At 47.8% G+C, this 9,811-nt stretch overlaps 1 protein-coding gene and 1 long non-coding RNA gene across 5 annotated transcripts in view; one reads left to right on the forward strand and one right to left on the reverse strand.

Annotated features, from left to right (window-relative positions):
* LOC120644159 (putative disease resistance protein RGA4) overlaps positions 1–632 on the forward strand; it is a 21,801-nt gene extending 21,169 nt beyond the window's left edge. For all 4 annotated transcript variants that reach the window (XM_039920727.1, XM_039920729.1, XM_039920730.1 and 1 more), the window contains one exon: positions 200–632. The gene's annotated coding sequence lies outside the window, so the exon portion shown is untranslated. The remainder of the gene's footprint in view (positions 1–199) is intronic.
* The window catches only part of LOC120644162, a 7,567-nt gene extending 545 nt beyond the window's left edge, over positions 1–7,022 (reverse strand). The window contains exons 1-2 of the long non-coding RNA XR_005663467.1: positions 5,956–7,022; positions 5,828–5,870 (exon numbers count right to left, since the gene is read on the reverse strand). This is a non-coding gene — a long non-coding RNA (uncharacterized LOC120644162). The remainder of the gene's footprint in view (positions 1–5,827; positions 5,871–5,955) is intronic.
* Positions 7,023–9,811: the final 2,789 nt, after the last annotated feature.

A 9,811-nucleotide genomic window follows, 5' to 3' on the forward strand; every position in this document is an offset into this window, starting at 1 on the left:
AACTACGAAGGCTACCATTTACATTGTCTTCAATATTCGACCACCTTCTAATGTATATGACTTATTTGGATCATGGCTAAAAGGGTCTTCTTCTAAGCTTAGGGTCCAAATTTTAGTGGGTGCAACAGCTCTATATTAGGCTATATGGTTGAGTAGGAATGATGTTGTTTTCATTAGAACTTCTAAATCTTTCTTACAGGCGGTTTTCAGGGGGACTTACTGGATCAGAGAGTGATCGTTGCTGTTTAAAGAGGAAGAGAGAAATGAGCTAAAAAAAAGGATGCAGGATTCTGGAGACTACTGTCACAGAGCTTTTCAACTTTTGTTGGAAATTCAGCTATAGGATTCAGGCTTAGCTTTTGATCCTGTTTGCTTTTGTTTAAAACTTTTCCTTTGATGGTGCTTGTAGTCTAAGTACTACTTTGGTCCGTACTGTGTGATGCTGTATACATCCATGAAACTACGGGCAGAAAAGAAAAGCTTCTATTAGCTCCTTTGAAATCTGCAGAAGAGTTCAGATGTGACATACTTAGTACTGTAGTTGCTAGATGATGCATCAAATTGTTCCTGAGAAGAAATTTTGTTTCTGTTGAATATATATTTGTATAATTCATAAAGCGATCATTTCAGTATGCCCTGTTCTCATAAAAGGACCATGTTCATCTTATGCACCCCTGTCCTGGACTGCTTGTCCTGTCCTCATAGAAGAACCATCTTCGTCTTGCTTGTCCTGTTCTGATAAATACTTACCAATAGTATATAGCCACCAAACACTTAAGGTAACGTTTGGATGTAGATATTAGGACTCGGAATTCGGAATTGGAATTGGCAGCTGCGAATGCCAACTGTTTGGATGACTTAGAATTCGGAATTGGAAATCAATCTCAATGCCAACCGGTATTGATCCCACGCTTGTGCCCCGGGTCTCAATACCGAGCCAGACCCCTCCGTATCGGAGGGAATTGTCTTTCCCAGTCCTCCCTCTCCCTCACCGACGGCAACATACCCCTCCTCCATAGGCGAGCCGTGCCGCCGCCTCCTTCTGCCGGCGGGCCGGCGAGCTGCGCCCCCCTCTCTCCGCCAGCCCCTCCCTCCTCCGGCGAGCTGCGCCGCTCTCCCCCTCCCGGCGGCGAGTCGTGCTGCCATCGCTTCCCTCTACCGGCGGCCCGCGCCGAGCTTTTACCTCCCTCACTCTGCTGGCAAGGCAAGGGAGGTGCGGAGGAAGATGGCGAGCTCCGCCATGGCTGAGGCGCCCTCCTCCGTCTTCCTCCCCGGTGGCTCCCTCCACCGACGCGCCCGAGCGGGAGAAGAAGAAGGCCACGGGGTGAGCGAGGAGCTGCGACGCCCCTCCCCTGCCCTCTTCCGCGGCGAGCCCGTGCCCCTCCGCCGGCGAGCCGCACGGCTCCTCCCCTACCTCTGTCCGCGGGCGAGCCCCTCCGCCTGTGAGCACCTTGTCTACTCCCCTCTAGTGCCGTGGATCTAGGAGGGGCGCGTGGATCCAAGAGGGGCACCGCCACTCCTGTGTGCCACGACAGCAGCGACTGTTGCCGGAGTAGTGATCGTCAGCCAGGTGGAAGAAGGGAACAAATACCAATTCCATGCTTGTACATCCAAACATAAAATTGAATTGAGTTGTTTTCTAGGATTCCAAACTCCAATACAATGACGTCCAAACAATAGAATTGGAATTGTATCTCATTTCAATACCATGGTTGACTTGGTATTGAACCCAATTCAATTCCATGCCCTCCAATATCGACATCCAAATGGAGCCTAAGGGAAGCAGCCTCAATTGTACTCTTTTAATCTGGTCTGAAATTGCTTGTGTTCCTGGTCTGCTTGCTCTCTGAATACTTTTCAGGGCTGCCTTTCACTATAAATTAAGAAATTAATAGATGTATTAAGTAATCTGGGATATACATCTGTATTTTCTACAACCATTTAATCTCACGTCTAAATGGCCTGGCAATACTTTTACATAATACATGCATCTTTGTATGATTTTCTACAACCATCACAAAGATTTTCTTATATCCAAATGTTGGGCTTTTACCATAGCTAATCCACATGTTGGGCTATTCAGTCTTATGGTTTGTTCAGAATTTTTTCATCTCGAAAGTCTCTCTAAATAAGTATTAAGTGTTCCCAGGTCTTGTCGTATAATGATGACCTTGCAGAATATAGGACAGCAATTCTAATTGACGAATACTGATTCAATTCATTGTATTATTGTTTCTGTATTCAGATTTCACCTTAATCAATTTTATCCGGCCTACTTTCAAAATCCAAAGAAACTATCCGAACATTCTTAACTGCTAGTTACTGAACATTTTTGCTCTTAGATTTAAAGATTTTGAATATAGTTTATAGACACAACTACAACAAATTAAAGGAATCTATGAATTTTTATGAAACCGTGAATCTGACATTGAGCTTTGTGTTTCTTCCAGAACAAAAAATGCTTTTTGCTCCCATTTGCTGTATTCAACATATACCTCCAGTGAGTCTCTGAATCAACATTCAATTTTCTAGAAGTCGCCTGTCAGTTAAGAGCTTCTCACTCAATATCTCAAATGGTTCTGATTTTCTACATTTGTATGCTTATACTCTTTCACATGATTAATGGACCTCATTATTCAAATTGCAGGATTGGTCGCCAATTAAGCTTCGCCAAAGCTTCGGGATCGTGTATCCTGCAATGATTAGTGGGCCCTCACTCCAAGTACGTACCATATTTACTCTGTTTTGTTAGTAGCCATAGATCCATAATGCGCATGGAACCAAATAAAGCTTACCACCAGCGGTATTCTTCATATGATATCATAGGCAATGGTGGCAGTACCTTTTATACATGGTTTTGAATGCAAGGATTTCTATTCATTTACTATGAGCATTTATCATTTATCCTTGTGATGCTATGCAGATCACTGTCTGCATCTGAATTGATTTAGTTGTTGATCTGGTTGTTGTCAGGTGATGCAAGAGGATCAACTTATGTGCTATGTAGATTAAATTGTCTTAAGAAAAGAAAAGAAACTATGTTCCCTGTATTTCTAAGGCCAAACTTGGAAAGTTTAATTGAATTTGATGATATGTCATGTGATTAATGTATTATACTACGTCAACTGAAAGTACCTCACTAACTCACTTTTGATGATGTCTATGAAGGGCTTGCAGGAAAGCACAGATTCAGTGGATCGTGAGGCTCACTAACTCACTAATATATATTGGTAATGCTAGCTTATCTGGTGTTGTTTATTGGTTCATGTGCATAGCAATGCTCTGTACATTGTTTTTTTAGATACATTCAGTCAATCCATTGCTTGCTGCCCGACCTTGCAGTAGTCTAGAGCTAGTTAATCTCACTTTATGTAAAGTGATTAATGGATGAAGTCTGTTTACTTGTGATGTATATGGTGGATAAAACATGTGTATTTGTGATGTACATAAGATATATTTTATATCCTTTTTTTGTTGTTTTAATTCAACATTGGTGACGGCTGCTCGTAAAGACATGTCACCGATATCTTCACATAGGTGACGGGTAACTCCAAGAGCTGTCACCTTTCTTTCTCATTAGTGACGCATAAACCCTACAGCCATCACCTTTGTGAGTCATTAGTGACGTGTAAAACCTACAACAGTCACCTTTGTGAGTTATTGGTGACGCGTAAACCCTACAGCCGTCACCTTTGTGAGTCATTGGTGACGCGTAAAACCTACAACAGTCACCTTTGTGAGTTATTGGTGACGCGTAAACCCTACAGCCATCACCTTTGTGAGTCATTGGTGACGCGTAAACCCTATAACCGTCACCTTTGTGAGTCATTGGTGACGCGTAAATTCTACAACCGTCACCTTTGTGAGTCATAGATGACGAATAAAGTCTACAGCTGTCACTTTTGTGAGTCATTAGTGACGGCTTTTCCCGCGTCACCGATGTGGTTCACATCAGTGATGAAAATTTAGTGACGCGCATTTCAGTCGTCACTAATGTGAGTTTACAACTGTCACTAATATGGTATCATGACTTAGTGATAGGTAAGTTGACGTGGTTTACATTAGCGATAACAGTCAAGCAAAATTGTGGTCTACTTCTTGTGAGTCACTGGCATACCTAATTGTGCAAGTTGCACAACTACATAGTTTCTTTTATGTTCATCTACTTTTGTTCTATATATCATCTCATTAAGATTTATCAACGAATTCGTTTATCTATAAGAGAGGACTCTGAGCCACACATGGGCATCTGCTCACCTAGATGCTTATCCGTTTTGAACACTAGCGGTAGTGATTCATCACTAGATGCTAATGGCCTGAGCACTCTGCTGCCCATATGTCCACTGGGGCCACGCCTGTCTCTCTCCTCTTTTTCACCAGTCGTGGGCACATCTGAATCTCACTCTAAGGAGATCTGCTGGTGTGTGGGTGGCAGCACGGTCAGCCGCAGTCGCAGAGGAGGAGGCGCGCACCATCAACAAGCACAGTGAAAGCGGCAGGGGCTGGCGCGAGGGCGGCATGCAGGGTCCGCGGTGGCACGGGTGGGGCGGTGCGTAGCTGCAAGAACAGCTGCAGCAAAGGCCATGGGTGGCAGCAGTGGAGGACCCGGTGGGCACAGGCACAAGGGCGGCGTGCAGGAGCCGCAGCAGCATGCAGCGTACGGGGGCTGCGGTGGCACGGGTGGGGCGGTGCGTGGATCTAGTAGCAGCCGTAGGCCGTAGCAGAGATGATGGGGCAGGGGTTATACATCGCTCATGCTAAAAATGGCAGTGTATTGCCTAAAAGCGGCCCAGCAGCCCATTCGGCCTTTTGTGGCCATTTTTAGTCCGTGGCGTCTGGTCGCTCCCGCTTCTCCTCTATGGCTCCATCCGCCGTTGCTATTTCTCCTTGCATCGCAGCACACTAGGTTAGGTTCAGGGTCTGAGCTGGCAGGAGGGCACATTTATCTGGTGAGGTAGTAGGTATAGAGGGAAGGCCTTGGGCCACGGCAGGTGGCAGTGGTGACCGTTGTGGGCCGGGCGGCGAGACGGTGGGGCACCGCCAGACCTAGCTGGTGGAGGATGCCTGATGGGCCATGGAGGTGGCACAGCGTCATGGTGAGTATCACGGCGAGGCCGGGATAGGGCGGCGGCGGAGGCGAAGCTGGTGGCAGGAGCCATCGAAGACAGCTGGAGGACAGCGCAATGGCAAATGGCAGTTTGGCAGCACGATTAGACGGATTTCGCGAGGGAGAAGACTCGTTGGCTGGTTTAGGCCTAGGCATTAAGTAATTTGGGAAGATCGGGTCAAGGACCGAACAGACGACCACAGGGGGGGTGAATGGGAGCCTTTAAAAATCCCCTAAGAGAACAAGGCTTATGTCCCAAATTCAACCCGACGTACCTCTCTTCTAACCGCCAAGGTGACACAAGCCAACACGTGACGAGTTCACCCTAGGAACGGTTAGGAAAGACTTGACGCAAAAACGGAAGCCGAAATTGAGCAAAACTCCGAAAACTTGAGACTAGGCAGAAGCAAACAACTCGAGCAAAAGCTACCATAGAAACTTCACTTAATCAATCATGTGATGATTCAACAGTGATTAAGAAAGCCCAAAGTCAAGCGGAAGCAACGTTTAACCAACAAGCCAACTAAGAGTCTCACCAAAAAAGATTAGAGCTAAACACTACAAAAGAGTCCTCTTGAAAAGGTATGGAAAGACTAGCAAAGATTTGCAAGAATAAAAACTAACTCAAACTAGTTAGGCATGTGACTGACAGTGAAAAGCAAAAACAAATGTTAATTAAATATGCTTAACTAGATTAGAAAGATAGATGAGAGTGCTCACTGTGCTGTTGCTGCTAGTGCTGGCTTCTTGAAGACTTGAACCCCTGTTGCTCCTCACACATGGCGCGTGAACCAAAAGCCTACACAATCAAAACTACCGAGAGCACAAAGTCCAGCAAAAGTGCTCACCTTGGTGGAAAAGAACCTTGTGCAGCATTTCCTCAAACATTTGGTGGGCGTCGATGAATCTAGCTGCAAATCATCAAGCGGTTCACCACGGATTTTCCACACACGCACACGCTAGACGAAGACCTGCACACAATCAAACAGACACACAAGTGCAACAAAAATACTTGCTGGAAATTTTCCCGAGCACCTTGTGTGCTTGCTGAAATTGCCGCTGCTCTTGCTGCCTTCCTGTTGCCTAGCGCCGCTCAGCACCTGTCGCGCCCCCCTTCCTGCGCCAAGGCAAACCAAGCCGCCGCACGAGAACCTCTGCTGAGCTTGGGATGGATTTGCCCCACTTGATCTGCTTCCTCCGATTGGCCACGTGCTGCTGCTGGGGCACGGCCTGCTTGGCCTGTTGCCTCCCGCCGCCGGCCAGCTGGCAGGAGTGGACTGCCGCCCACGAACCGGCCCGCACGCGCGAGCTGGCGCTGCGTGCCCCGACGCCGTGCCTTGCTGTGCTCGCGAGCGCCGCCGGCTGCACCAGACCTGACGCAGGCGCAGCGCTAGGAGCCCTGCTGCCTGATGTCCGCCCGGACCGCTGCTCGCCTCGGCCGGTTGCCCCGAGAGGCCCAGGACGCGCCCCCACGCGTGCGCCTCCCTCACCGGCCACGTGCGCGACGGGGTTTGCGCTCCGGCGCCGCGCCGCCGCGGGCTGCTGGCCACGCACGAGCGCCCGTGCCCCTCCGAGAACAAGAACGCAAGAACAGAGGGAAGAAAAACTCAGCCACAGTTGAAGAATCAAAACCCCGCGGGGCACCGGGGAAGGGCCTCCTTTCCCATCAAATTCTTGGTACAAAATCTTACAAATTCATCTCAATCTCTAACCCTACGTGGCTGTCCATCCTTTTCTTCTTATCCTCTAAGCCTCCTTCAAAAGACAAAAATACCCCTACACTATTAATTATAATGCCCACTCACGTAGGGACAAAATAGTCCATCTTTTTGTAGGAGCCACGGACGGAAACGCCGCCTTCATGACTTCATTTCACCTCGACGCAAGCTTCGCGATGGTGCCACGTGCCCTACGCCCGGACCTTGATCGCGCCAAATCCACCCCCGGTTTTGAGGCCCAAACCGGTCAAATCTGTCTCCCCCAGTTTTGAGGCCAAACCGGTCAAACCCTCTCGCACGACGTGACTGACTCTCTGGTTTTGAGGTCAAACCGGTCAAACCGCCGATGTCGACGCATGTCCGACCTCCCGCCGAGTCTTGACGCCTTCGAGTCGTTCGCGCGCGCCCGCCGCACGGGCCACCTACTTGACTCGCCATAGTCCTCACCGACTTGGCCAACGCCATCTTCATCACCATGTACTCTTGCTCTTCCGTGCACCATGTGGACCGCCCATGACTCCGCCCAGTCTCCTCGAGTCCCTCGGTCCAGGCCTACTCGCATTCACCCTTCACCGTTTTGGTCACTCGGCATGAACCTTTCACTCTACTAAGTCTACTCGCGTTCATCCTTCACCACAGTCTTTCAGCATGAATCTTTTGCTTGACCTTCACCTCGCACCGTCGACCGTCATGCTGCATCCTACACCTGCACATCAGGAGCCAAGAGATACATCAAATACACACAACGTTGTCAATCACTCATCATCCAAGGGTGACCACCATTGGTCCTCAATCTCCCCGTTGATGAGTGCATTGACAACACCCAACACAATTTCATCATATGAAAAAGATTAAAAGAAGAAGAATGAAAACAAAGCTCATTCAAGAGATCCAAAAGCCAAGTGAAAAGGCAAGCACAAGATCTCTCAAAATGAGAAGTCTCAGTTTCTGAAGACAATGGCAAAAGCTCGACACAACTGAGACAAACACATGATCCCTCAAGAAAAGTCAAAAAAGAGCTCAACACCGATCATGTGCAAATTGAAAGCTCGATTCAAAAACTAACTCCTCAAGAAGAGGTAAAAGCTCAATACAGCCGGCTCAAGAGCAAAAGAGACATACAAAATCTCTCATCGCTCGTCAACTTGCATAGAGCAAAAGTGCCGCACATAGTCTCATAAAGCTCACAAACTCGCGCAAGAGCAAAAGTGACGCACAGAGGATCATAAAGCTCACAAACTCGCGCAAGAGGAAAAGAGACATGCAAAGCTCACAAACTCATGAACACCCAAAATGCCATCAAACTCATTTCAACAATTTTGTCAAACGCTCATCACTATCAAATCAAGGCTCATATCAACTTGATTTCAACATTATCTCCCCCTTGATGGGTGTGTTGACAACATTAAAGCACATGAAATTGTTTGAGAAGCAAAAGTCGAAAATATCATCCAAGTGATCGAAAGGCAAGTAAAACTCATATCCAAGTGAACAAAGGTCACATAAAATCAAATATCAAAGTCACTAGCAGGAGACACATCACAAATGCCAAATCGACTTGGAAAAGGCTCGGTCCCCAAAAATATGGGCAATGGCTCGACACAACCGAAACGAGAACACATAATCGACAAAACAGCAAAAGAGAGCACATAACTTACAAGCTTCCCCTAAGCATACGTAACTGAGCAACACGCTCCCCCTGAACACCAGCACTCCCCCTGAAAGCATGCTAGAAAGAAATGCATGTAGAAGAGCAAAGAAATGAATGCTCCCCCTCAAATGCAAAACTCACCCAATGCAACATGTCATGAAAACTCTCCTTTGATGACAATGCAACCATCAATAATCACATGAGAGCATGAAAGAAAAGGTGCAACCTACAAAGTTTCTCATATAGACCAAAAGCATTGAAACATGCTACAAGTGAACTAAAACATGAGAAGCGGATCAAAAGCAAGCATTTAGAGCCATCATGAGGATATTATGATATAATCAAGGCAAAAGCATGGTTATGAGTGTTTAGCATATTTTAGATATATATATCACCACATGAGCAAGCAACTAACTAAAAGATCACTCTGGCAAAGATCAACTAGTTCATAAAAGCTCACACAAGGATGACAAGTTTTCAACATAAGATCATTGCTAACACATGCAAGACATTTCTACTCATTTTCAAACTCAATAAAACTATGGACCTACTTCTATGGCAAGCACATGTAACAGCAGAGCAACCTGGTGAAGGTTTTTCAAAAAATCAATGTTCAAGAAGGCAGAATTAGGCGGCTACCTAGGCACGCTTAAGCACTAGGCGAGGGGGTCCCGCCTAGCCTATAGGGGTAGGCGGTCCCCTAAGCGGCCTGTGGTGGAGACGGAGGCAGGGATGGGCGTAGCGGAGGCGGAGGCAGGGGACGGGCACCGCCGTGCGGTGGCGGAGGTGGAGGCAGGGGACGGGCGCCGCCGTGTGGCGGTGGAAGAGGCAGGGGATGGGCGCCGCCATGTGGCGGTGGAGTAGGCAGGGGCTAGCGGCGGCGGCGGAGGAGGAGGAGGAGGCAGGGGCGGGTGAGCAGGCGGAGGAAGAGGAGGCAAGAGCGGTGGGTGGGCGGACGTGGAAGAGGAGACAGGGGCAGGCGGGCTCTCCGGAAGAGGAAGCAGGGGAGACAGGCGGAGGAGGAAGAGTAGATCCGGGGTTGAGGGTGAGTGGATAAGGTGGATTGGGCTGTTTTAATGGGCTTCTGTCCAAAGTTAAGCCCATTGGCTTCTTATTTTCCTTTTTCTTTTAGAGATATATGGATGTGTATAGCAAGATATACATGTATATGTGTGTATGTGCTACCGCCTAGCAAATCGCCTTGAAACGCTTAGGCTCACCTAAGCTCTAGGCGGTGGGTTACCGCCTAGAAACTGCCTAGCGCCTTATTGAACATTGCAAAAAAGCAATTGAAACAGCATGTAAACAAGCAGTTCTTTTGTAAACTCATATCTT

The sequence above is a fragment of the Panicum virgatum genome, chromosome 8K (genome assembly GCF_016808335.1).
Source record: "Panicum virgatum strain AP13 chromosome 8K, P.virgatum_v5, whole genome shotgun sequence".
Taxonomy (NCBI): Eukaryota; Viridiplantae; Streptophyta; class Magnoliopsida; order Poales; family Poaceae; genus Panicum; species Panicum virgatum.